Source organism: Cervus elaphus, chromosome 2 (genome assembly GCF_910594005.1).
Source record: "Cervus elaphus chromosome 2, mCerEla1.1, whole genome shotgun sequence".
In the NCBI taxonomy this organism is placed as follows: domain Eukaryota; kingdom Metazoa; phylum Chordata; class Mammalia; order Artiodactyla; family Cervidae; genus Cervus; species Cervus elaphus.
This window is the reverse complement of record NC_057816.1, coordinates 29,968,092-29,992,660: the sequence shown is the minus strand read 5'-3', so window position 1 is coordinate 29,992,660 and position 24,569 is coordinate 29,968,092. Positions and strand designations below refer to the sequence as shown.

At 37.9% G+C, this 24,569-nt stretch overlaps 1 protein-coding gene across 3 annotated transcripts in view; it reads right to left on the bottom strand.

The window, feature by feature from the left end:
- Positions 1-24,569, bottom strand: part of LUZP2 (leucine zipper protein 2) — a 476,756-nt gene that overhangs the window by 139,558 nt on the left and 312,629 nt on the right. The gene's annotated exons all lie outside the window — the stretch shown is intronic.

Sequence of the window (24,569 nt, the reverse complement as noted above, 5' to 3'; positions counted from 1 at the left end):
TGGTCTTTATACTCATACCAACAGCCCCCCTTCACTTACTCATCCTGCCCACCTTATAGACACAGAGATAGTCAGATCTAGCTTTATCTCTGTCCCATTGTAGAAACCTCTGTTGCTAAGACATCATTTCACCTGGTTTTTTTTTTTTTGGCAAGTACTCAGTCATTCCTTTTTACTATTGCTAAATATTTTTACCAGGAATAATTATTTCCCTCAAGTTAGAATAAAAAAAAACCTTCAGCTGAAAGAAATGAATATAGTTGAACTTTAAATGCATTGACCCATTTAAGTCTTGATGTATCATAAGGTAAGTTATGAATATTCCAAATAAAAAAACCCATATAACAGTGAAGTTGAACAGTGAAGTTGGGCACTGAAGAATTGATGCTTTTGAACTGTGGTGTTGGAGAAGACTCTCTGAGAGCCCCTTGGACTGCAAGGAGATCAAACCAGTCACTCCTAAAGGAAATCAGCCCTGAATATTCATTGGAAGAACTGATGCTAAAGCTGAAACTCTAATACTTTGGCTATCTGATGTGAAAAACTGACTCAATGGAAAAGACCCTGATGCTGGGAAAGATTGAAGGCGGGAGAAGAAGGGGACAACAGAGGATGAGATGGTTGGATGGCATCACCGACTCGATGCACACAAGCTTGAGCAAGATCTGGGAACTGGTGATGGAAGGGAAGCCTGGAGTGCTGTAGTCCATGGGGTCACAAAGAGTCAGACACGACTGAGCAACTGAATTGAACAGTGAAGTAAGGACACAGATTAGATGAATCTCTTCACTCACAGGGCAAATAAAAAACAAAGCCAAGATTCAAACCCAGGTTTTGACTTCCATCAGATCTCCTGTCTCCATGGTCAAGGCTCATAAAAACCTTATCCCTGCCTCCCACCCCCAAATGCAGCTATATCCGTAACAGAGGAGGAATTCTCACCTGTGAAGCAATTATTGGCTTGTTATACAAAGCACTTTCCACAACACAGACACGTCTGAAAGAACGTATTGCTGTCTGGAGTGTTGCCACAATGAAGGAGAAGAAAGAAGGCAGAAAGGCTTCCTCTTAAAAAAAGAAACCAAAAAACCCAAGCAGCTAAGAAATGCCCAGCACTAGGCAAAGCCTCAGTTACACTAACAAACAAGATGTGGTCTTCACTATCTAGAATTTTATAATCTAACCTCTCTGTGGATAGCGAATGAGAGGAACCCTACGACCTTGAAAGATATTGACACAGAAACAGTTTGCTTACCTAGCAAACTTTCCTAGAACTTCCTGTCAGCCCGTGGGCCTCAAAAATCTGTTTTCTGGATGAGCAGCAACTTCCCAGGTGGCTCAGTGGTAAAGAATCTGCCTGCCATTGCAGGAGATGCAAGAGACGTGGGTTCAACCCCTGGGGCCGGAAGGTCCCCTGGAGTAGGAAACGGCAACCCACTCCAGTATTCTTGCCTGGAGAAGCCCATGGACAGAGGAGCCTGGTGGGCCACAGTCAGGGGGTCGTAAAGAGTCAGACATGACTGAGCACTGACCAGACAATGCAAGCAGCACCAGAATCACCTGGCACTTACTGGGCCCCCAATTTGCCCAGAATTAACCAAATGAGAAACCCTGAGAGTCTGTTCTGGCTGTTTTAACAAGCACTTCAGGTGATTCTGCTGCTCACTCAAGTTTGAGAAGCACTGCTGAAAGCAATGTAATAACTTGCCCCCAATTTATAGAGACACAATCTAGTGGGCATTCCGTTGTCTGGCTTTGTGCTCACAGCAAAATTTCTCTAGTTCATATCATGTAGACATAATTTAAGTTAACTGCTCCCATTCCTTCACCTTCACCACCCCACCTTGAGTGGTTTTAAATAATACATATTATCTAACTAACACGTGGCTACCTTCAAATGTTCCCCTAGCATTGTTGCTAAGCAGCCCTCTCAAATATGGTAAAAGCACACACATAAATATTTCTGGCTGTAGTACTGTGACGGGGTTATTTTTCATGATGATGGGAATATGATTCAAAAAGCCTTCAACAAAAACCCTGCACTGTACACTCTCCATGAATAGTAAATCAGTCATCCAAATAACCTTTCTAGTATCCACTTTCACAGACATTACCTTTGTATTTTGTAAGGGCCTTGGAACACAACATTGCCCCTGCTTGACTTGTGGTTATGTTTTCCAGCAAATCATCAGGGGTCTGATGCCAAATGTACACTGGGCTAGTGTTTTCTACTCAAGGTCTTTTGGCCTGGAGATCACTCAAGTTCCACTTAAAGTTTAGAGCTGAAGTCAGTTTTTCTTTATATCTCAGTTATTCTACTAACCTTAGCACAGTATCTTTATCATAGAGTCAATGACTTATAAATAATGACATAAATTACTCAGTAATTAAAATCATTAGAAGACTGTATTTACAAAGTTGCAGGCATTTCATCATGCAATTTGCATGCATATTTACATCTTGTGGTTCTTCTAATAGCCTTAGAATAGAGGTACTAGAGTGTTCATTTTACAAGTGAGATAAGTAAGGCTATTCATTTCATATTATATTTCACTGTTCTAATACTGTGTGCTTATTTGATGCATTTATTAGAACAAACTGGGTTTAGTTTTGCATGGTATGGACTCAGAATAGCAGAGTCTTACACAAGACACAAGTTTCTTTTTTCTGCCTTTCTAACACATAAGTCAAAGCCATGTGATTCTCTTCCTTGGAGGTGTTAACGTCCCTGTTAACTTCTTTGGCTGTGTTAACCAAACAGACTGGACTGTTTGGTCCATGATGTCTTCACCTCTGTATTTACATTCTACCATCAAGGAAAGGGAAAGAGAAGAGTAAATTTGTTTCCTTTATGGCTACAACCTGGAAGCTATCAATATCTCTTGTTTATAGAACAGTGGCCAGAATGAGCGACAGGTAACATGGCCCAGCCAGTTGCAAAGGAGGTTTGGAAATATTTATTCTGGGCGTCAATTTGCTCAGATTAAAGTGGAGTATCTTTTTAGGACAGAGAGAACAGCTTTGGGGAAAAAGCCATCAATCTTTGCCACATTTGATCACTCATCTCTCACCTTAATTCAGAATCTGGATCTTAATTCTTAAAATATGAAGTGAACTGTGGTAAATAACAAATCTTTAGCACTAAAGTTAATTAACAGAACACAGGAAAAACACTGTTTTCAGCTGAAAACACTAGTCTAATGCCTCATACACTATGAGTCTGCAAAAATCAATTAATTATGAATTTTGTTCCCAAGCCACTTATCACCCATCTGGTGAGTAAGCATCATAGATAAAGTGTTTAGTCAATATTTCTCACATTATGATCCTCAAGTCACCTTAGAACCACATGGAGTATTTAATAATAAATCAGAATCCTGGTTCCTGCATAGACTGAGTGAATCAGAATCTCTGGTAATGTGGTCCAGGAACATTTTAGCATTATTCTCAGGAGAGTCTAACACACACTAAACTTTAAAACCACTGCATAGTGAGAGGAAGAAATAGATTCAAGTTCTTTCCAGTTCTCTCTTATGACCTCCTATTACTGTCTTTCTGCAGAGTCTCCAGGTTGGTCTTTCTATGATTATTGATTCCTTGGAGGAGTTAGAACTCAACTATTATAGAAGGGAATTATATAGAAATCACTACAAATAGTAAAACTTTCACAGCTATTATCTCATACAAGCTTCTTAGCAACACTGAGGGGTAGCTAGCAAAATCCAGTATTACTATTCAACAGACAAGTAAATTCAAGTGACATTCAGAGGGGTCAAGAAATTTGCACAATGCTACACAGAAGTGGCTGCATATTGTCACCTTGCTTATTTACTTATATGCAGAGTACATCATATGAAATGCTGGACTGGATGAAGCACAAGCTAGAATCAAGATTGCATGGAGAAATAGCAATAACCTCAGATATGCAGATGACATCACCCTTATGGCAGAAAGTGAAGAGGAACTAAAGAGCTTCTTGATTAAGATGAAAGAGGAGAGTGAAAAAGCTGGCTTAAAACCCAACAAAAAGTGAAGATCATGGCATCTGGTCCCATCACTTCATGGCAAATAGATGGGGAGACAATGGAAACAGTGAGAGAATTTATTTTCTTGGGCTCCCAAATCACTGCAGATGGTGACTGCAGTCATGAAATTAAAAGACGCTTGCTCCTTGGAAGAAAAGCTATGACCAACCTAGACAGCATATTAAAAAGCAGAGACATTATTTTGCCAACAAAGGTCCATCTAGTCAAAGCTATGGTTTTTCCAGTAGTCATGTACGGATGTGAGAGTTGGACTATAAAGAAAGCTGAGCGCTGAAGAATTGATGCTTTTGAACTGTGGTGTTGGAGAAGACTCTTGAGATTCCCCTGGACTGCAAGGAGATCCAACCAGTCCATCCTAAAGGAAATCAGTCCTGAATTATTGGAAGGACTGATGCTGAAGCTGAAGTCCCAATAATTTGGCCACTTGATACAAAGAACTGACTCATTGGAAAAGACCCTGATGCTGGGAAAGACTGAAAGCAGGAGGAGAAGGGGACGATAGAGGATGAGATGGTTGGATGGCATCACCGACTCAATGGACATGAGTTTGAGCAAGCTCTGGGAGCTGGTGTGAAGGACAGGGAGGCCTGGCGTGCTGCAGTCCATGGGATCACAAAGAATCAGACACGCCTGAGCGACTGAACTGAACACAGAAGTGGATGGAAATCTTTATCTGACCACAGGTACATGCTCTTCTGCCCCTTCGCACAACAATCTCACAAGGAATAAGAAGGTTGAGGGCATAACCCCAAGCATAATGCCCATTGGGCTTCAACTTTGCCATTTGGACCCATGAGGATGTTTATCTTGATGCCTCTTCCCTCAGTGCCTGCAATTTATCCTAACCAGAAGGCCTCCTTACAGAAATTTTTAATGTTGAAAATAATGTCTAAGGTTTAAAGGTTTTCCTGAGGAAAGAAAGAAGGATTACTGAAAACCTGCCCCCAGTGCTCATCTAGGCTCTTCACATAATACAGATGTAACAGCTCACACTCTGGACACCAAAGCTTTTGTCCCTCTCTCATTCTGACTTATCTCTCACTGGGCTTATAGTGCATAAATAATCGATGATCCTGCATTGACCTTTATTTTTTCTAATGATATTCAACAATGTAAAAAATATTCATTACCTAAGGAAATTATGAATAGATGTAGGATTTCAAAATCTCTAAACGCCACTTCACTTTCAAAGTTTGGAGCGACCTACAGCTTGTCCAGATCTTGTGCCCACGTTTGAGTCTTCTTGTGTTGTGCCCGCTGTGCCTGCTTGTCGGCGAGGACTGGGGCTTTAAAGCATCACAGTCTGTGAATGAGCTGTTATCACATCTGTCTTAATTGCACTTCCATCTGCTCATGCGGTGTGCACCTGTACGGGCTGATTAGACTAGAACAAAGGAAAAAGCCTTCTAATGTGGTTCTTACAGTCAAAACCAAGATTTTCCACTGTTTATTTGATAGAGTGTTGGAGAGGAAAAAAACAAAAACATGGAATGGAATTTACAAGGCTTATGTTTTAGTCCTGGGTCTCCCTTTTGCAGGCTGTCACCATGGACTTATTTGTGCTGCGACATTTCTAAACCTCTGTTTCTCCATCTACGATTATGTCTGCCTTGTTGCTATGTCAGTGTGAGAAAAAAAGGAAAGTACAAGTGCTTAGTAAATAGAAAAAAATGCCATTTTGCATATGCCATATAGTCATATATCATTGAGACTGAATCAGAAATTAAAACAGGGTGCAAGATTCTCCTCAAATATAGCTTCCTGGTTAACTTAAAAAATCCATAGTTGTTTCTACTACTTCTGTATACTGAAATTACTCTCCATTTGGATAAGTATAAAATGGGGGATCAGAGCAGGAGGAGAGGGGTACTGAAGAATTGATAGGTAATTAACATTTTAAATATGCCTTCTAATCTGCCACAATGTTTTAATCTCCTTAAATAGTTTAATAGATGCACTACTGAGCTACTGCAGCCAGGGCGGGGAACAAAGTGCTTAGATTAAGGAGTACAGCGGAGACTGCAACAAATAGAGCAAGCAAATACAGTGTGAAATCAGTCCAGATGGACATAAGTACCCATAATTGGTACCGAACTTTGAGCATAGGATAGGAAAGGGAACAAACCTCCTTCAGAATGCTACTGACTGAGATTAGCACTGGTATATAAGGTAGATTTTCAGTAATTTTAAGTAAATACTGAGAAAAGTCTGCAATCAATAACAATGACTCAGATATAAGAAATCAGTAGTTCAGTGGAGTGATGTGGGAAAGTCTGGACAGATGAAAGGGAATCAGAACAACTTCAACATTTATTATAACAAGGAGGAAGATGGTATAAGAGTGGGAGGAGGGGACCTGAGACAAGAAGGAAGGGAGGAGGTGGAAGGGAACGGAAGCAGGAAGAGGAAGGGAACCATGGAAGACCAGAATCAGATATAACTAACGTGAGGGAAGTCTAGGCTTCCATCATTTCCTTAGTAAAGCAGATAAGGAATGAAGAGATATTTGTATAAATACCTGTAATTCATTACAGTTTGGGAAGATTACTTCCTAAAATCTTTACACATTACACATAAAACTCTCAAAATTTGGGTCAGTCATTCTCAAAGAAATGTTTACATTGACTTCATGAAGTTCTGAATTAATTTTTCTGGATGCTATTAAACAATTCTTAATGTGGGTTCTATAGAATACTGGCCCTATGGAATAGTAATTGTGATAATACCTCAAACAAGTCTATGATGAAATAAATTTGAAAACCATTTTTCTTTACTGAAGGACAGCCTGGAATTTCATTTAAAGAGAGTCTGGGGAGTCTTCAGAGGCAGACTAGAGCTACTTCCAAGGGAAGTACACTTTTCAGGCAATTACATTCAAGACTGAGGTATCCAGTAGATATGCATTCAGGCTGACAGCACAGCTTGCAGAATGGGTGATCTTTGGAACTAAGTGTACAAACAGCTGGGGTTGATGGTAGCAGACTGTTGATAGAGATGACTAAATTTTGAGACTACTAATAACCAGATAAAAAAGGAACACTGTATTTGTGGTTTAAGGTCATTAATCAACCATTGCCACAGAGGAGACTGTGGTGGTTGAAAACCTCACTAATGATCAACCTAGTTCAAATTCATGAGAGACAACATTTTTATGCACCATATTTGTTTAAAAAATCAAGGGAATATGAAGCACTCGGGAAGAGAGGAACAGTGAAAGTATAGTGAACAAGTATTTTGAAAATGACTAAACAGATAATAAATTTGTATAGCACTTTTGGAAAATAATTTGACAATGTATTTAACTATCTTAAGGGTCTTATTACACTGTAACTCAGTATTGGCATTTTTTTAAAGGATGAGCCTAAACAATAGTATAGGAAGAAAGGAAGCATCAATTAAAAAGTTGTTCATTATCTAATATTTTATAATAATGTAAAACCTAGAAACAAATACTTTTCAGAAGAGATGGTTAACTGAATAAATTCATCCCTTGACCAAGTTAATTCCTTATTGTTTCTCTTACATTTACATTGTAATATGTGACACAAATAGAGAACAACCACTATTGGATTTCCTACCAAGAAAATGATCAGGATAAGGATTTTAATCACACAAAGATTTGTATTCAATAAAATATATTATATACACTAGAAAGTCCCTTAAGACTTTTGTATAAATGATAGTGAGATGGTAACAGGCAGGAAGGCCAGAGGTCCCCAAGCGGCCGGAGGAAATAAACTGCAAGAGGCAGACTTTTTTTTTTTCCTTCGCTACACAAAATTAAAAGAGGTGTCTTTTAATTCTATGTTGACCACATGACCACACCTGGTTCTGCCTTGAGCTAACCAATGCATTTTTCTCATGGAAATGTTTTTCTTAAGTTATGTTAATGAAACTATCTACTTGCTTTGGAATTTGCCTTTCTTCAAAATGGTTCCACCTAAGACTAACTTTTTTCTTTTCTCAAACCTTGGGCTGATAATGACTCAACAAACCAGTATTCCTGTCAATTGTTTTATGGCTGGGGGATGACACACCTCCTGCCATCCGATCTTAAAATGCATAGTGTGGGAGGGGGGCCTGGTGAAACTCCCTCAGCCTTGAGGTGTCTCTTATCTGATTAACAGCTTTCTTGACCTGGGTTTGATCCCTGGATCAGGAAGATCCCCTGGAGAAGGAAATGGCAACCCTCTCCAGTATTCTTGCCTGGAGAATCCCATGGACAGAGGAGCCTGGTGGGCTACAGTCCACGGGGTCGCAAAGAGTCGGACCCGAATGAGCGACTTCACTTTAACAGACATAAAACACCTTGCTAAAAACTAGCAAGGGGGCACTCTTTCTGTTCCCTTCTGATGTCTATGTCAGAAGCTTTCCCTATCTCTACATTACATTTTAATAAAACTTTGCTACACAGGAAGCTCCAAGTAACTCCAAGTAGTCAAGTCTCTGACCCTGGGTCGAAATTCTCTCCTCTGGAGGTCACAAATCCCACCGTAACACATGGCTTGCAGCAGCAACCTTTCAGTAGTCTGTGACAAAGATTAAAACAGACCAAATTTCTTGGGAATTTTTGAGCCAGCAGCATCAAAACATAGGAGAAAAAAAAAAAAAAAAACTTGTGGGAGATTTATTGTAAGTTTCTTCACTCAAATCCTTACTCAAAAATCAGGAAACTCAACCTCTGAGAGACAGCTTTCTAGGCTGCAAGTAACAGAAATAGATGCCTGCTACCCTACAAAAAATGTTTGTATGTGTGCTTATATACATATACATACATGTATATTTAGAAACTGCTAGACTCAAAGATTTTGATGGTATAGTATGGTTACAGGATGAGGGTTAGAAAATATGCAGCAAGGTAACATTACAGCTACTCTTAAGGGAGGGGCTTCCCAGGTGACTCAGTGATAAAGAATCCCCCTGCCAATGCAAGAGCCACAGGAGATGTGAGTTCAATCCCTGGGTTGGAAAGATCCCTTGGAGGAGGAAATGGCAACCCACTCCATTATTTGTATTAGGATAATCCAATGGACGAGAAGCCTGGTGGGTTATAGTCTGAGGGGTTGCAAAGAATCAGACACAAATGAGTGACTGAACATGCGCTTATAAGGGATCCTCCAAAATATTCTCTAAGTATTCAAAATTCTGGTAGAACATGTATGATCAGGAGGTTTAAGTAATACGATTGTTCAAGAGACAAATAGCAGAAGGATCTGCCCTCCCTCCGCGCCTGTAAACAGAAGGCAACAGAGGCGGTAGTAAGACTACAACCAAAGGGAAATTCCTCCAGACGGGAGAATAAGATGCAAATAAGATAATGAGATAGATTAAATGTGCTGAAGCCAAAAATTGACAAATTTTACTACAATAATCTCTAGGGTTGCTTTGTACTCACCAAGGGCAGTTACCAAAACCATAAAATATTCTACTCACAAGATGAGGCTCTTTATAATAGCAAATACAAGCTCTCCTTCCCTTTATAGGAGGTCCCTGGACTCTTCCATCCAAGATTCGTTATCTATTGGATCATACTTACATGACTTGCTAAATAATTCTATTTAGGCTGCTTTTTTTCCTGCTTATACTTAGTTTATCATTTCATTCATCATCTGGGTTATTATCTCCAGTTTCTGCTAAGCTGTCTCATGAAGAATGAAAGTCACAGAGTCTATGGTGGTAATATCCTTTAAGAGGAGACATAATTTTTCCACTCTCTTTTTCGAATCAAGTAGCAAATTCTTAATATTATCTTCTACTTATTTAAGATATATGATGCCTCTTCTTATCACTGATGTCTATTAATAATTCTGAAAATATCTGTAAAGAGAATTTCCCTAAAGAGATAACACATTTCAAATATTATATAGATTGTACCTCAAACTGACTTTAATCCGAATTCCAATAGCATTTTCTGTAATTCTGCTATATACTTGTTTGGAGCTTGGTTATGAAGATGAATGAGACCTGCCATCTGACTTCAACCTACAATATACTGAGAAATACAGATATAGATTGAACATGCTATATTACTGACTCAGTAAATGGTAGTTATAGATATTGAAGGAGGAAACAGACAGAACAGGCTCCATCTGGGAAGCAGGACTCCATCTTGGGCCGCACTGTGGACTTTGAGCTATCTGCCCAGTATCTATGGAAACGACACAGCAACTGGAAAATCAGGCCCCAGGAAGGAAGAGCCCCAGGGCTCCTACCTAGGCTCTCCAGGCCTAAAAGAATACCCTGATTATCTGTGTAACTGAAAAGAATCATGCATTCTATTATGCTTATTGGGGTATGACCACAGGCCTATTGATAATTGTCCACTGTTAACTACCTAGGCTTAAAGCATATGAATCACAGGTTAACTCTGATTGTATCTTTCTTTTCCTTTGTTCAGACTAGTTTCAGGGAATTTGGGGAGGTGGGTTTGGGCATGTGCAATTAGGGTATACAAGGTTTTCACAAAAACTGGTCAGGGTCCTTGGCTAAGAGGAGACTCTACCTTGGGCCCGCCGGTGTAATAAACTGCACTCCACTATCTGCATTGTTCTTCTGAGTGAGTTTGTTTCCCGGAATGTGTGGCTACACCAATATCAACTAGGTTTTGTGGAACCCAGGGGAGGGAAATTCCCATTTCTGGGAGATTGGGAAGGCTTCTCAGAAAAGTTAATATTTATATTTTAGTTTGAAAGTCACAGCAGACCTCTCTTTCTCTCTCTTGCTCTCTCTCTCTCTCTCTCTCTCTCTCACACACACACACACAGCCATAATCTGAATATAACCTAACTTCTGTCTAACCTCCCCTTTAGCAAGGGCAGGCTAGCACTGAAGTTGAAACTAGGTGTGGCTTAGAGAGAATGAGAGGGAAATTTAGAAAAAAAGAAAGTATCTGAAATGTGAAGTCTGATGAGGAAACAATAAGAAAAAAGAACAACTCTTTGTAATGACATACATCATTTTCCATGGACAAGAGAGGAGATTTTAAATGTTTCATATTAGTTTGGGGGGAAAGTAGGGATGGCACTATACTTAGATCATATAAGATTAAAACAGAGAGGGTGGGAATGTTTCCTTAAAGAAAAAAAGAAAGTTTAGTTTCACACAATGATCAATGAAATTAGTACCCTTCTGTTTAAAAGACTCTAACAACTTGGCTACTCTCCAGCACTGATACCATTTTACGCTCTGCAATCCATGCTTTCCTTTCAGTTGCTTTGCCAGTATGTGTGGGGCTAAGTGCTTTTAATTCTACATCTGCTCAACTTATCTGAACAGCTCTCAAAACTCCCAAAGGAAGACTTAGTCATAGAGTGGAAAATCATCCATTTTTGGAATAGATTCCTGAAGATGATTTGGGAGAGGTCCCAAAGGTGCTGGGGAAATATGAATAAAAAATATGGTAAAGTCAATCATATTTGTTATGTGAACAAATTCTTAGAAGGCTGTTGGCTCTTATAATTCCCTCTATTTTGTTCTTCCATTTTCCTGATTATATGTAGGAGAAAGCATCATTAGGTAGCCAGGATCTTTAACATCTGCTTGACACCACTGATGGAGAAGGAAATGGCAACCCACTCCAGTATTCTTGCCTGGAGAATCCCATGGACAGAGGAGCCTGGTGGGCTACAGTCCACAGGGTCACAAAGAGTCAGACATGACTGAGCGACTAACGTACACACACACACACACACACACACACACACACACACACACACACAACTTTGACAAGGGTAGTTAGAGGAGTCTATGGGAGCAAGAGTTGGAGGCAGGAAGGCTTAAAGGAGCTAGGAACAGCTACAGATAATAAGTGGTACTGAACCTTAAAAGTACTTTGGGGGAGGTTTTTACTTTTTATTTATTTTTTTGTAGCTCAGCACCTTCAGTTTTTTTTTTTTTTTTTTTAATCTTTTTATTTTGTATTGGAGTACAGCCGATTAACAAGGTTATGATAGTTGCAGGTGCTATACTTTGGTCCAACAGTAATATGACAATTGTAGCATTCCATCCTAGATTTTGTTTAAACTAGATGCTGGTCCAAAAGGTGTGGAAGAAGTGCAACTAGAAATTTTGTTTTTGAGATGACTGGACAAGTTTCAGTGAGAACTATGGGGATCCTGGCTTTGCATCTAAACAGGAAGGCTAAGATTATTAATATAATGTAAAGTAATACAATATGATTATATATATATATATATATTTTTTTTTTTTTTTTTCCCCCCAGAGGGTGATATCATCTTTGAAGGAGTTACCTGAGGTTCTTGTTTACACTGATATTCAACTGAGTTCCCCTATTAGAACGGATTAGTTTTAATATTGGGGAATATGAGGCTTCTCTGATGGCTAAGTGGTAAAGAATCTGCCCTCAATGCAGGAGATATGGGTTTGATCATGGGTCGGGAAGATCCTCCAGAGGAGGAAATGGCAACCCGCTAAAGCATGCTTGCCAGGAAAATCCCATGGACAGAAAAGCCTCATGGGCTATGGTCTGTGGGGTTGGTTGCAAAGAGCCGTGCATGACTGAGCACCTGAGCACAGCTCTGGGAATACGAGACCCAATGCACATTTTTAGAGAACACCCAGCTGGTTCATCGGACCATGGTTTGAGAATCACTGAACTAGATATGTAGAAGGTAAGATGCTGGCCTTCCTCTCTCTGTTTTTATACATGGGAGGAAATTCTAAGATAAGAAAACATCAGATTTCCCAAAACCTTTTATTCCTGAGAATCTGCCTCAAGTTCCTTGACAAACAAGCATCACAAGTAGAGCAGGAAGACTGAATGTCTCACAGGGTATGTAAAAATAACAGGAGGCTTTTAAGTTTGCAAGAGAAAAACAGCCTTGTCAGAGGAGAGCCGGGGAGTCTGTAGTCTACAGCCGTACCTAAGGCCAAGTTCAACCTGCAGTAGAAATGGTAGGCCAACTGTTACTACTTTCTAAAAAAGAATATTAGGGGCAGAAGAGAGGACAATGAAACTTGAATGACGTGACTGAGGGAAACAGAGAAAACAGCTTCAGAGCTACACACACACACACAACAGTGCTTCGTTAAAATTCTGCCAAAAGGAAGAATATAGCAAAACCAAAGATGAGAAGTAATCCAGACCATCAAAATACAAATGAAAAGTACACCTCATACATTCCTGGGAACTTCAAATATAAGTTTTCCCACTGTTTGGAGTCTTCTTTTATCATAAGAAGAGAATGCATAACTATTTATATTGACTTATAAAAGAAATCCTTCCTCCTTCCTTTGGTGGAAACCTACTATTAATTTATCCTCTTAAAGGAAAAAAGAAAGAAAGAAAGGTCCATAATTTATACTCTGTCTCTTAATTGGGTTGCCTAGTAACTCTTTAACAATTTTTTTGACATCAAGAGATGTTACTCAGCTTCTTTCTGTTGGCTATGCTGCTTTCCTAGGAAACAGGTTTTAAGACTGGAATTAATACCATTAGCAGCAACTGTCCCCCTCAACATGACCTCAATCTATCTCTGGGCTCATCTCCCACTAAACTGCTGGGAGTTGTGAGAATCTCATTTTCTAATTAAGTATCCTAATCGAAGTATTTCTCAAGCATTGTGGTCATATTTCTGCCATTTCCTACACTTCTGCACGGACTGAAATCCTCGGAAGTCCACCAAGCTTAGCAAAAATATCATTTCTATGAAGCTTTCCGGGTTTTAAAGACCCCCAAAGAGCTTCTCCATTTTTTCACATTACACATGATGTTGACAGATGCGTTCCGCTTCCCACTGCACAGCTCTAAGCGGGCTGCTCTATCCCATTCGCTCTATTCCTCGCAGCATGTAGCACAGCACTTCACGCCCAGCAGTGTTTGTTTGATAAACATTATCTATTCCATCACCTCTTTCCGATAGATTTGTTAAAGAAAAATGGGGCTGTTTGCATGTTACTAAATGGATCATTAAATCTGGTAGATGTCACTTTGCTTATAAAAAAAGCTCTCGAACCGTCTTCCCCTTGGAACCTCTGGTTCTAGGCTGGTTGTCATGGCCAACAGAAGAGTCACTGTAGGTTTCGACAAGAAATATGTCTAATTCCCTTCCCTGATAGGGAGGTTATACAGAGGATTACCCCCATGAGATAATTTCAGTTCTTCTTGTGAGGCAGGAATTGTGAAGAGCTCTTTAGTTATAGTCTGATAAGGATGTTAGGGGAGAACTAAGAAAGGTTCATGACAATTTGCAAAGAATAATACAAGGCAAAATTTAAAATATATCATTCCGCAGGGCCAAAAAAAACTACTAGAAATGCATGGTAAAGGCATTTAGCAGGAATGAGGGGGAAATACGAGAGAGTAGGGGGCAGCAAGGGTGAAGGTGGCTTTGGAAAGTCACAGAGACGGAGTGTTGGGCCACGCTATACCCACCATGCCCACTAGCCTACGCTTAACGGGCAAACCAGAGACAGCAAAAGGGACAAGCAAAGAAGAAGCAAAGTGTCTGTACCTTTAGGATCAATCTTTAAAAATCATTATTTATTTAATATTTGCCATGGACAGACTGAGCAGACCAAGTGTTTATACACTATTACAGTGAAAGTCACTCAGTCACATCTAACTCTTCTGTGACCCCATGGACTGTCCATGGAATTCTCCAGACCAGAATACTGGAGTGGGCTGCCATTCCCTTCTCCAGGGATCTTCCAATGCAGGGATCGAACCCAGGTCTCCTGCATTGCAGGCGGATTCTTTACCAGCTGAACCACAATATACTATTACACACCATTATTAAAACTTCTCAATAAATATTTTAAGGTAGATTAAATTATGATACTTTGAAAATGAGAACAATGTAATTATTAACTAACAGAAACAGTAGTTAACAATTTAGTAAGAACTTTCCAGGTTCTTAAAATTCTTCTCAGCATCTGACACAAGTTTTCAGGTGAGAATATGTTAGAGCACCTAAGAATCTTTCCCCCATGGGTGATGGTTTATATTCACCTCCTTCTTCTGGGAGAAAATGATAGAAAACACTTCACCATAATGTTGACATTATTCTCGTCTTCAATGTGGTTTTAATTTACATTTTCTTAATGCAAATTTTAATGTCCTTATTAGTAATTTGATTATTTTATTTGAAGGAATGTCTACTCTTTGCTCACTTCAAATTGAGTTTCCATTATTGAATTGGAAAATTTATTTATTTATTCTGGATACAAGTCCTTTATTCAGTATGATTTGAAACAGTTTATCTCATTGCACAGGTTGTCTTACTGTTTTGTTTTCTGAAGAAAAACATTTCAGTTTTGATGAAGTCCAATTTATCTATTTTTTTTCACTTGTTCTTTGTGCTATATCTAAGAAGCTAAACCACAGTTACAAATATTTACTCATGTGTTTTCTACTAATTTTTTTTTTTTTAGTTTAACTCATATATACATCTACATTTCATTTTGACATCATGCCTGTATGTGATATCTAGTCACAGGGAATGGAGCAGTTCTTTTCAGTGTAGGATTAATGCCAAATTTGAATTTAAGGAATAATGATGAGATCTCATACCAAGTCAGAAGACAAGCTTCCCATATGCCCCACAGTGGGAAATCCTCCAAGTTTCCTTTACATCCAATTCAAATGTGGTAAACTTAACAACTGTCTTCCTATGGCTGCACAAATCTTAAAACATGGAAAACTATTATAATCCATGCTAAACTTATTTTCTTCAAAATCATTTATAGACTATAACTAATACCATTTAAAAAATCACACTATTTAACCTCAAGTGCCCCTTTCTCCCAATGTTCTAGTTAAAACCTACATTTTTTTCACTTTCAACAATGTCTTTCGCCTCTTATGTTAGCTAAATTATGTTGAGAGCAGGGCACTGAGTGAGGAATTAGGGAAACAAGAGGGTAGGGAAACGTAGTATATATGGTGCGATGTGGTAACCTCTGTAGTAAATGCGTGATCTGGAGCAAAGAGTAATTCATCCTGGTTAAGTCAGTTTCCCCCTCTTTCATAGTAATTTAGGCCTTTACGAACTTTGTTCTATTTAATCGATAACAGCATGTGTAGATTTTTTTTTTTTATCAACTCTGTACCATGTACTTATGAAACCTATTAGCTGGAAATAAGGAAGCAGTGAGATAACCATTAGGAGTAAAGTGGTAGAAGTGGAACAATGGTGAGTAGATACAGATGTCTGCGTGGAGCAGGACCATAACAACTGGGGCTCATCTGTACTGTGCTCCTGGCTAATCAGTTGGCTCACAGCGGAGGTAGGTATGAAACATCCAATAGAGTATATATAACAAGCCACAGAAATGTGACTGAATCCAGCTATTATGATTGATGAGTGATAACTGTGTTTTATCTCCTAAGAACATTGCTTCTCAAAATGGAGGTGAGATAAGCCAAAGAGTGAAGCCCTGAAAGGGACATGCAGACAAAGATCTTAGAATGTTTTGCTTCTTTTGTGTATTTCTTGCTGTTCTTGTTTGTCTCCTCCCCTCAAAGAGTACAGGCTCAGATTCATTCAAACTATATACCTCATCCTGCTTTGCACAGGAACATGCCTAAGGATTATAAATGTTGACAGGCTTTTTATCATTCAAAAGGTAAGGATGTAGCTATATTTTCTAACTTTATACGGGTCATTAAAGTTCTTTGCATTTTGTAACAGCTCTTTAGTTTTTCCAAATGCTTCTGGTGAGACAGTCAAGACAGGGAGATACACAGAGCAATGTGACATTATTTATTATTCCAGTTTTTCTAGGTGTGATAACAATTTCTTAGAAACTTTCTCCCCCAGTGAGAAATGAGAACAACTTTGTCCTAGTAAGTTACTTGAGTTGCCTTGGAAACCATTGTGCTGTCTGAAAAGAATAATTTTATCTTTAAAGAGAGCATCTTTCAATATAGTGGATATAATCTTTCAGGAAAAAGAAGGCAGAAAAACAATTATATTTTCTATTTGGGGGATGGAATGAAGCTAGAATGACAAAATTCATTTTCAGAAAGACAGGAAAAAGATGCTTCTTTAAAGATGTGGTGGTTTATTCACCAAGTCGTTTCTGACTCTTTGCAACCTCATGGACTGTAGTCCACCAGGCTCCTCTGTCCATGGGATTTTCTAGGCAAGAACACTGGAGTGGGTTGTCATTCCCTTCTCCAGGGAATCTTCCTGACCCAGGAAATTGAACCTTGACCTCTGGCACTGCAGGCAACTTCTTTACCATCTGAACCACCAGGGAAGCCTTCAGAAGCATGCTAAATGACTTGAAGCTGTAACTGTTTCATGGATTTTACTCGAGTTCACCCCTGAATGCAGCTCAAGATAATAAAATAATCATAGTTCACAGTCATCAAATGCTTATGTTACTGTGCCAGGTACCATCCTAAGTGCTCCACATATATTAATATTGTCTTACATTTACAATTCTAAAAGGTTCTGTACCATAAAACACAGAAAGAATAATTCATTTTCAAGAATTTATCTCTGTAATGGGATGGTGCTAGGATTCTTCTACATTGAAAATTTGGTTTAGAAAGACTGAGATTACCTTCTGTTGTACAGCCTCAATAGTAAAATGCATGAGAAACAAGATTTTGACTCAATATAAAGAAATGTTTGATTATAATTAAGCTGCCTCACATAATATTCTTTTCAAACACTCATGTTTTTCATATTAATATTATGCTAAAATTGTGGGGAAGAATTCACTCATTATCTATTTTCTGAATAATTGTTCAAGATTAAGGAAATGTGTTCTAATAGGTTTTGTTAAAATTTATTTCTAAATTCAAATGGGCCTTTTTTTTTTTTTTTGCTTGGGAAGAATTCTAACAACTCAGCTTCTTCAGTGGTTATGTCAATTCCCTTTATTTCTTTTTTAGTCAGTTTTGGTAAGTAATTATACATGTCTGTACATATTTGTGTAACTATTAAAATATATTATCATATAATTTTTTCAGGGCATTCTCTTGTTTCATATTTTTAACATCTTTTGAGATTTATAGTTACATACTGCTTTTCACATATTAATATACAGTCACTTATTTTAATCATCTTCTTGACCAAAGCTTTAGAATCTATTTTACTAGATTTTAGAATTTATCATTGCTAATTTTCCTTATATTTCACTACTGTCTTCTTTTTTGGCTATTATTTATTTGCTTAGGTTTATTTTTTTTTTCTTTTCTAACATTTCAAGTTGGATGTTTGGATCATTATTATTTTAACTAATTTTGTTAATATAAAAATTGAAAAAAATTATTGAAGTATAATTGGCTTACAATATTAGTTTGAGGTGTACAACACAGTAATTTGAAATTTTTATTGAATATACTCCATACAAAGTTATTATAAAATATTGACTGTATTTTCTGTGTTGCACATTACCTCCTTGTAACCTACTTATTTCATATCTAATAGTTTGTAATTCTTAACTCTTGCCCTTCACGTATTTTGCCCTCTCCTACTCCTGTTTTATACTCTGTATCTTTGAGTCTGTTTCTATTTTGTTGTATTTTTGTTGTTTCATTTTTAGATTCCACCTATCAGTGAAAACATATAGTATTTGCTATTCTGTGTCTGATTTATTTCACTAGGCATAACCTCCTTCAGGACCATCCATGCTGTTGCAAGATTTCCTTTTTTTTTTTCCTTTTTTTGGCTGAGTAAAAATATATATATATATATATATATATATATATATATATATATATATATATATATATATCCATTTCTCTGCTGATGGAAACAGGTTGTTTCCACATTTTGACTATTGTGAATATGCTGCTATGTCCAATAAGGGGTTAGTATTCAAAATATATAGATAACTCATAGAACTCAGAATAAAAACAAAACCCAATTAAAAATGGGCAGAGCACCTGAATAGGCATTTTTCAAGGAAGACATATGAATGGCCAACAGGCACAGCAAAAGATGGTCAACATCACTAATTATTAGGGTAGTGAAAATCAAAACCACAAAACCTCACATCTGTCAGAATGGCTATCATCAGAAAGACAAGAAATAACATATTGGTGAGGATGTGGAAAAAAGGGAACCCTCATGCACTGTTGGTGGGAATGTAAATTAAAAATTTAAATGTATCTTTCTCTTGACTATTAATATGGCTACATTACACCAACATTAATATTAACATTGTATTTTCATTACTGTTGTTCAGTCACTAAGTTGTGTCAGACTCTTAGCAAACTCATGGACCACAGCCTGACAGGCTTCCTTGTCTTTCACGATCTCCCAGAATTTGCTCAAACTCATGTCCATTGAGTCAATGATACCATTCAACCATCTCATTCTCTGTTGCTCCCTTCTACTCTTGCCCTCAATTTTTCCCAGCATCAGAGTCTTTTTCAATGAGTTGGCTCTTTGCATCAGGTGGCCAAAGTATTGGAGCTTTCGCTTCAGTATCAATCCTTCTAATGACTATTCAGTGTTAATTTCCTTTAGAATTGAGAGGTTTGGTCTCCCTGCAGTCCAAGTCTTCTCCAACACCACAGTTCCAAAGCATCAATTCATCAGTACTCAGCCTTCTTTATGATCCAACTCATATCTATACATGACAACTATAAAAACCATAGCTTTGACTATATAGATGTTTGTCAGCAGAATGGTATTTCTGCTTTTTAATACACTGTCTGGGTTTGTCAGAGCTTTTCTTCCAAGGGGCAAGTGTCTTAATTTTGTGGCTACAGTCATGGGTACAGTGCTTTTGGAACCTAAGAAAATAAGATCTGCCACTGTTTCTAGTTCTTCCCCATCTATTTGCTATGAAGTGATGGGACTGGATTCTATCATCTTAGTTTTTTGAATGCTGAGTTTTAAGCCAGCTTTTTCACTCTCCTCTTTCACTCTCACCAAGGGGCTCTTTAGTTCCTCTTCACTTTCTGCCATTAAAGTGGTATCATCTGCATTTCTGAGGTTGTTGATATTTCTCCCAGCAGTCTTGATTCCAGTTTGTGAGTCATACTTCAGTTTAAATATTTTTTTAAAAATTTACCATTGTTTCTTCTCTGATTAATGAGTAATTTAAAATTATTTATTTATAAACAAAACATATATATTTTTATTACTGACTGTAGCATAATGGCAAATACGATGATATTTGAGTGGGTTGCCATTTTCTTCTCCAGGAAACTTCCTGACCTGAGGGTCAAACCTGAATCCCCTGTGTCTGCATTGGCAGACAGATTCTTTACCACTGAGCCACCTGGGAAGTCCCACTTGACTCATGAGTAGTATCTTAAACTCTAACGACTATTCTGCTTTTATAACTTATAAAGGTATCTTTAGCTTCACAGATGTTTGGAACTATTACATCACTCTTGAAATGTATATTTTCATATTAAATAAGGATCCTGCTAATAATGATTTCTGTCAAATATAATTTTGTCTGGTATTAATTTACTTACAACAACCTCATTTTAGTTAGTGTTTCCTGATATATTTGTAATTTTCTATTTTTTTATTTTAAACATGTTGTGAGAGTTGGACTATAAAGAAAGCTGAGTGCTGAAGAATTGACGCTTTTGAACTGTGGTGTTGGAGAAGACTCTTGAGAGTCCCTTGGACTCAAGGAGATCCAACCAGTCAATCCTAAAGGAAATCAGTCTTGAATATTCTTTGGAAGGACTGATGGTGAAGCTGAAACTCCAATACTTTAGCCACCTGATGCATAGTACTGACTCATTGGAAAAGACCCTGATGCTGGGAAAGATTGAAGACAGAATGAGAAGGGGATGACAGAGGGCGAGATGCTTGGATGGCATAACTGACTCAATGGACATGAGTTTGTGTAAACTCCGGGAGTTGGTGATGGACAGGGAAGCCTGGAGTGCTGCAGTCCATGGGGTCACAGAGAGTTGGATACGACGTAGTGACGGAACTGAACTGAACTGAAATATGTTGAGTACTTATATCACATATTAATATTTTAAAATATAGTTGACATTATTCTAGATATATTAAATGAACATTTTAGTCTATTAGCATTCACTGTAATAACGTGTTTAATAGCGCTAGTGGTAAAGAAGAACCTGCCTGCCAATGCAAGAGATTTAAGAGATACAGGTTTGATTCCTGGGTCAGGAAGCTCCCGTGGAGGAGGAAATGGAAACCCACTCCAGAAGTCTTGCCTAGAGAACCCCATGGACAGAGGAACCTGGTGGGCTACAGTCCATAGGGTCACAGTCAGACATGACTGGAGTGACTTAGCACATAACACATAATATGCTAATACTTACTTTAAAGGCTTTAGAGTCTCAGGGGAGACATTATGATTATCACTATCACTACATTTTTGTAACTCAGAAACTGCAGAAGCAGAAAGTTTTCCTTCGATGTTCCTTTTATTCTCATCCTTAACTTTGACTGTGGGTATAATTCCTTTGAGTATCCCAGCTTCATTCAAGGGCTTATGTTTAGCTGCTGGGCCCAAGGTCTGGAATATCTATGTGCATGTGGCATTTGCCCTTAGGATACTCTTGACTTCAAGTTCATTTAATGATTTTGTTTCAATTGTTCATCTGCACTTGGGAATGGATTTTCTCTCTCTAGAATTTGAAAAGCATCTAAAATAATATGCATTTTAATTTATGAAAAATCTACATGCACTGAGCAGAACAATTATAGTGAATGTATAATTCATCACATGGTCAGAAGTGGAATTCCACCTGCTACTGCTTCACTTCTCTTTGACTTCGTACCCATTACGTCTGCCCCGGAAAAAGACCCTTGCCAACCGTACCACACGCTGCATCATTCTCATAGAAATTAAGGACACATGATGGCATATTAAACCCAATGCCACATTTTGAAATAAATAACTGGTGTAACTGTATTTGTTATCAACCTGTAGAAGAGTTGAGCCTTTTGGTTACTGTAACACTAACATTTTGGTTAGCAAATGTATGGCTCTCAGTAGACAGAATGATGCTATTAACCAGGTTTATTAAAAGGACATAGAATGAGACTTGACCCAAATATCAGGTCTTTAGAAATATGCTTTCTCTGTTGTCATTTATTCAGTACATTTGTAGGCTTGGCAAAATTATTAATGCTCTGGTCTTAACCTTGACTGTACATATGAATCACTTGTGGATCTTTTTTTTTTTTTTTTAATACAATTGTTAAACCCCATCTCCAAATGTTCTGAGTAAATTTTTTAGAAGTAGAGCCCAGAAATTCCCTAGAGATTTTAAGGGAGAGGCCTAATGTACATAATTTTAAAAGGCTTCATGAGTAATTCTATTTTCAGACAGGACTCAAAATTACTAATTTAAGCAACCCGCCTAGGACTTTACTATCTGCAAAAAAGGATTATGGATTTAGATAATTGTTAAAATTGCTTCCTAATCTTGTACATTGTGGTTTTCTCCAATCCTTACTAGAGAGCTTTATATTTTGAACAAAGAGCAGAATAAGAGATACCACAGTATCAGAGAGCCGCGGGGTCTCTTTCAAACCTTTCCTGTAGGAAGCTACGCCCCTTTCTAAGTGGGCTGCTCTTACAGAGCATGCTGATATTTGTCCTGAACTGGAAGAAACCTTATTCTGATTTAAGCCCAAGTGTGGGAAGCATAGAGTTTGTAAGAAGAAAGGGTTGAAAAGGATAAGAATGAAAGGTACCAATTGGATTTTAAAAAAATGTATTAAGCCAACAGTGTACAGATATGGGGCCTTTAAGACTTAGCTTCTTGAAAAGATTGCTGTTTAAATACAATCTGAGAAAAATAAAAATAACTCCCTATCCTTCCACACATATACAAGGTGCTGTTACATCAAATTAAGAAATATTTTGTCATTTTCATGAAACTATCAGTGTAGTGAACTGCAAGGAGATCAAACCAGTCAATCCTAAGGGAAATCAACCCTGAATATCCATTGGAAGGGCTGACACTGAAACTGAAGCGCCAATACTTTGGCCACCTGGTGCGCAGAGTAGACTCATTGGAAAAGACCCTGATGCTGGGAAAGACTGAAGGCAAAAGGAGAAGGAGGCAGCGGAGGATGAGATGGTAAGACAGCATCACTGACTCAACATGGGACATGAATCTGAGCAAACTCTGGGAGACAGTGAAGGACAGAGGAGAATTGCCTGCTGCAGTCCATGGGGCTACAAAGAGACAGATACGACTTAGCAACTGAACAACAACAACAAATCAGCATTATTAAAAAGGGACAGGGAACCACTTTTCTTTTCTGTCTGTGGCAAAATATGACAGGAGTCAGACACCATGATCTTTGAGCCAAAAATCAATGCAGGATTTATGATAAGGGTCATGTCCAGAAATGTTCTAATTAGATTACTAGGCTGTGTCATCAGTATCAAGAAAAAGAATTAAGCCTCACTCCCATTACATTCTACCTAACTCACTATTATTTTGATTTCCTCCTCTGGATCGTGAAAAATCTTAAAACAAACTGAGATGGACATAATTTGACTGTCATACAAAAGTAACCCTAGAGTGTAAAATGTCTTCAATGCTTTCTTAGTTTAACAAGAATTCATACTCTTCGAAAGGAACTGCGTTTTAACAGTAAGATTCCTATGAGCAGATAAGTCATCAGGCTGTATTCAGAACATTTACAATGATCATTTAGCTGTGACAAAGGATTCCATAAAGATAAAAGCCTGAGGATTTTTTCCTCATCAATATTATATTGTATTATAGTACTAAATTCAGTAGCACATGCAATTTGGGATATTAATAATTCATAACTTGATTATCTTTAGCATAATTTTTCATAGTATCTCAGTGTCTGCAGCCTAGAAGTTTTAGCTTCCCTAAAAATAGATCATTTCTTAACAAAAAAAAATGATAAAAAAGTAGAACAAAAATATTTAATCCATTTGCATGGGCCTTATTTCAGAAAATAGTATACCATCAATGAAACCAACTTAGTGATCATAAGTGACAAAGATTTTTTTTCTCCAAGGATATAGAAATAAACAAAATAGAATTCCTAAAGGATCAGTCTATCAGAGTTGGAGTCAGCCCTTTAATAAACTACTTGGAAGAAAATGTACACACAAAAAAATGAAACATAATTACAGGTGGAATTCAAATATGATAACTTTAGATAATAAATACTCATGACAATGCAATTTGATTTCCCCATATATGAAACTGTAATGATAATTGTAACTAATCCATATGACTATTAATAGGAAAAAATCAGATATAAAGTGAAGATAGTGAAAAACAGGGAAGCCTGGTGTGCTGCAGTCCATGCGGTCACGAAGGGTGGGAAATGACTTAGCAACTGAACAACAACAACAGATAAAAACTTTGAAGGTTTAGAACAATGCCTGGAACCTAAACGCTAACAAGTAAGTAGCAGCAGTGGTGGCAGGAATGTGTAAGGGAAATTGTTCCTAATGGGGAATCCTAGTACAGGCCTGATGCAAGCTACAAAATTCCTAAATTTGTAGTAAACTTTTCTGAAATATACATTTTTTTTCAAGGAGAGAGTCCAAATCTTTTTGCATTCATTAAGTGTTACTGGTCCCAATTTTTGGTAGCTA